This window comes from Pteropus vampyrus, unplaced genomic scaffold (genome assembly GCF_000151845.1).
Source record: "Pteropus vampyrus isolate Shadow unplaced genomic scaffold, Pvam_2.0 Scaffold572, whole genome shotgun sequence".
Taxonomy (NCBI): Eukaryota; Metazoa; Chordata; class Mammalia; order Chiroptera; family Pteropodidae; genus Pteropus; species Pteropus vampyrus.
This window is the reverse complement of record NW_011889353.1, coordinates 1,567,587-1,572,273: the sequence shown is the minus strand read 5'-3', so window position 1 is coordinate 1,572,273 and position 4,687 is coordinate 1,567,587. Positions and strand designations below refer to the sequence as shown.

General features: G+C 41.5%; 1 pseudogene; it reads right to left on the bottom strand.

Annotated features, from left to right (window-relative positions):
- Positions 1-3,725: 3,725 nt before the first annotated feature.
- Positions 3,726-3,844, bottom strand: LOC111733529 (annotated as a pseudogene).
- Between the last annotated feature and the right edge of the window lie 843 nt (positions 3,845-4,687).

Below are 4,687 nucleotides of genomic sequence, written 5' to 3'. Positions count from 1 at the left end.
CCAGCAGCTCTGCTTGAAACTGCACTAATCCCAATAGGTAGTGCAGTTGACATGACAGGGGCTTGCAGAGAACTGCGCCCGCTGCTTTAGGTACCTCTCTTGGACAATGTGGAGGGTCTGTGCAATTTCCATACAGGGAGTCTTCCCTAAGACCACAGCCACCCCTCCACGGGGTGCATGGACTCACGGTTACAGGATTAGGGTCAGTTATGGCATCATGGCTAGAAGGGCTGCATATATGGCAGCCAGTCGTTTCTCTATCAGAGAATACCGCGCTTCAGCGCTTTTCCACAATTGAAACCCGAAGCCTATTGTCACCTTCCAGGAACCATGCTTCTGCCACAAGCCTCATCCAAATCCTGTATCATCTACCTGCACCATAAGCAGGAATGGGAGGGCTGGATGTACTACGTGTAGAGTTTGGGCTTGTGCTACAGATTGCTTTGTAGCCCTAAAGGCCTCTTCTATCTCAGGGGTCCAATCCCACTGGGCACCCTGTCACACTAGACAGTGCAGGGATTGCATCAAGGAGGCCAAATGGAGGACGAACACTCTCCCAAACTCCAGCAGTCCCAAATAGGTTTGGAGCTACTTCACAGTCTCAGGTCAGGGATATCCCTGTATCTTATCAATCACCGCCTCTGGCATTACTTTTGTCTTACCAGACCAGACGACTCCCAAGAATTTAACAGAGAACCCAGATCCCTAGACCTTGTCCTCGTTGACTGCCCAACTCCAGTCGGCAAAAGCTTCTCGCAGGCTGGTTGCTGCTGCTTCTAGTTCTGTAAGAGAATCAGAAGTTAGCATTATATCATCAATGTAATGATACAAGTGCACTGCAGGCAGTCATTTCCACATGGCTAAATCTTGAGCCACGAGACCATGGCACAGAGTGGGGCTAGAGAAAAAGGCATTTGCCAAGTTCACCACATAATGGTATCATCCAAGTTCATGTGACAATTGGTCCATATGTACATGACATTCAGCAGGGCAGCATGCAGAGGTGGCATAACCTTATTCATCTCCTAAGGCCACAGGTCCACTATCTCTCCCACTAACAAGGTGCCCTGGACAAATCCCTAATCAGGGAGATAATAGGCCAGTCGTACTTCATAGGTTGTGGCTTTCCCAGAAAGAAAAGTGAATTGCTGTTCAGAGGGCAGATGATTCCACAGTGCCAGTAGCACTTCATTAGATTGCTGCTCAATCTTTTCTGCAGTGACCCCTGCTACGAGGAGATCAAATCGCATTTGCCTATGGCTCACTTTCATGGCAAAAGGGCTGGGTGCAGCTCCACTCCTGGTTTTTGGCCACGCCTCCAACCATGCACTGACCAGACTGGGATTGAGATGGACAGTTCAGATCACACTTAAGTGGAACACTCCTTGCGTTTCGCTTCCACATCCCCCAACCTAGCCATAGTGGCGTCACCTCGTGGATCTGCCTATCCAAGTAAGGGGCCAGCAATGCCACCATGGCGCCGAAAGTACTGGCTAGGCCAGAAATCAAAATCAAGTTCTTCATATGGGTTGTAAATACCTCTTCATCGGGGCTTGTATACTGGGCGCGAAACATCATCTGTCACATGCTCATTTCCCGAATTATCTGGACCAGATCTAAGTACGTGGTCCATCTGCTCACAGTCTCTGGCAGCTCCCCCTGGTCAGCCCACACTGTCCGTGCAGTGGACATGAGCCAGTTAATCAGGGCATGATTGCCTGCACCCCGCACAAACGCATCACATTCTGGAGGTGCTTTCTGAGGGATGATATCACTGTTATGGAGGCCAACTGATCCATCTCTTCCTGAGCTAATTCAGTCCCTTCAGCCTCATAATCCCATAGCCTCAGCAGACACCCTGGAACCATCTCCCCACTCTCTGTTGTACCTGTTTTGTCAGGTCTCGGAGTCCAGCAGAGGTGTACTGGATAAAGGTGGTTTGCTTTTTAGCCTTGGGGGCGCTGTCAGCTTGCTCCTCTCTCTCTTCCTCCCCACCCCTCACAACAGCTGTTCCACTTCAACCTGCTGCCATATCATCGGTGGTGCCTGCTACTGTATCGCAGGTACGCTCCCAGACTGGAACGATGACAGCGACCCTTCAGAGCCCTGAAGCATGCATTCTGCTGCTGCCAGCTGCCATTCCAGTGCTTCTTCCGGACGTTGCAGTTGCTGCATCCTCTAAGCCTGATCCTGAACCTCCAGGCTGGCCTGCTGCAGCACCACCAGGAACATCCAGGCTATCTGACCTGCTGCTTCCTGGTGAGCGGTTGGGACATTCGGCTCCAACATCTCCAGGGCTGTCCACATGTCCTTCGGACACGGCTTCACTCCATCTCAATCCTCCATAAAAATAAATAAATAAATAAATGTTTGCTGGGCTATCTTTACCTATGGGACTCAGAGAAGACTTTCATCAAATGGACCTTGCTAAGTTCTTCTCTATCAAATAGTAGTTTATATTAAACTATAGTTATCAGCAATGATATTTCTCTTCTTGGAGCAGGAAGTTAGAGAGAAGGTTAAAGATTTTTTCCTGAGTATTTTGTTTCTTAAAAATAACCAGCTTAAAATAATCAATGGCCCAAAAGTTATATTTTGGGATGGCAAACTTTGCTTTCCTTCACTGGTAACTAATCTTTTCATTCTATTTCTCTTTTACTGTTGTTATAACTTCTAAAATACTCGTATATATTTTGAATCCAAATGTCACAAAAGGAAGAAGCTGATTTTGTTCATAAAGAATTCCATACAGAATGTTCAATGGGGGCAGAATTCATGCCAGGCCACGTCACAACCTGCTGGCCTTCCGTGGGTGTTTCATTTCATTCTATAATCTTTGGCTAAGATTAGATTTCTGGTCCAGTCGATTGTAGACCAGAGTAGCCAGATCCCATGGCATAAAGAGTGAGGCACTGTAGACAAAAAAATCACTTTTAAATAATTTTTCTAGAAAAGTGCATTATGAACATTGAGACTCTCTGGGAATTTCCACTATTATTTAGTGCTTAATTAATTGATATTCTTTAATTATTTAGTGTGCATTATTTTTTATCTCACCAAGCAAGGTTATATCAGAAATTATCTCTTATCAACACTGTTACATTTGTTATTGATATTTAATAAACACATTTTGATGGATTGATCAAATAGTTAAGAGGAATGTCAAGGAGAGTAATGAGTTCAAGACAAGTTAAAATTAATTGTGTAAAGACAATAGAGCACAGAGAAATCTGGGCTGGACTATTTAGGCAAAGGTTTACAAAATTATAAGATGAAAGAAGAAAGAGGAGAAAAATACCAAATGTACAGGAAAAACAGGGTCTTATGTTAAAAACAATAATAAGATGAAAATCCCAGTTATTTACCTGAAGGGTATAATAGGAAATAATTATATAAAAATATACTGCAGAAAGAAAGAGAGGGGGCAAATTGCTTGAAGGAGGAGGAGAAGATGTATGATTAATATCCCCCAAACTATAGCAAGTCCTAATGCAAAATATTTTGCGGAGAAAAATAATTGGATATAAAATGATTTTCAAAAATATTTTATCTGGAAGAAATAAATATCTTTGATAAGTGAAATAAAGGAACCCTCGATTTAACTTCCTATACGGCTAGAAAGTAATACCTAAAACTATCCTGCATAGATTAATTATGACAGTGGACTGAAAAGTACTAACAATGATAGTTTATGATTAACTTTTTTTTTTTTTTCTTTTTTTTAATCCCTACAGCACCTGGTATTCCTATGTGGTCTCCCATCCAAATACTAACCAGGCACAACCCTACTTAGCTTCCGAGATCAGATGAAATCGAGGACGTTCAGGGTGTCATAGCCGTAGACAGTTTATGATTAACATTTAATCACAAATCCCAGCCTCAAAAGTTTAAAGTATCTTTAATTTTAGAGAGAAAAACACTTAAATTTTCAAATCTTAGATACAGGCTCAGCAATTTTAGTAACTAACATCATTAACAATATTCACTTTAGTTACACTTTCTAATTTTGCATATATTTTTCCAGATGGTCATGGAATATTTATAGCACAAGAGTTTTTTCTTTAATAATAATATGGACTTATAATTTTGTTATAATTTTCTGTAAAAAGTAAAGAATTTAAGTGGAAGGAATTTCTAAATGAATGTTAGCTTTCAGACAAGATTTGGGGGCAAAAGTTTTATTGCAATGAGTTTCTTAAGAAGGATGTTGTCTGTGAGCATCTACATATAAATATGGTTAGATGTCACATACGTGGTAAGATTCAATTTGCTTCTGTGCTTTGGTACAGCACTGCAGGATTGGAAAATTTCCCAGACTTACTAGGCTGAATATGAATTCTCACCTCCCTCAAACTTCTGCATTTAGTGAGTGCCTTTCCCAATTACAGCTACAATCTGACAATAACCAACCATTGCCTTTAATGATAAACAAAGAAAGCTAAGAGGCTTGAAGCTAAAAGAGATAAGTGAATGTAATTTCTAATCACACACTTTTCTACATCAGGGGCCAATCACTGTGTATAATTATCACAGATGCATTATTGGGAAATAGTAAATAATACATTATAAGGATATAGTAGGTGTGAGGTAATGGCAAATTTAGTGGCCCTATTTATTTATTAAAATAGCAACACATAATCTAACAGTAAAAGCATTTTATTCATAGAGAGACAAATTTCTCCACAAT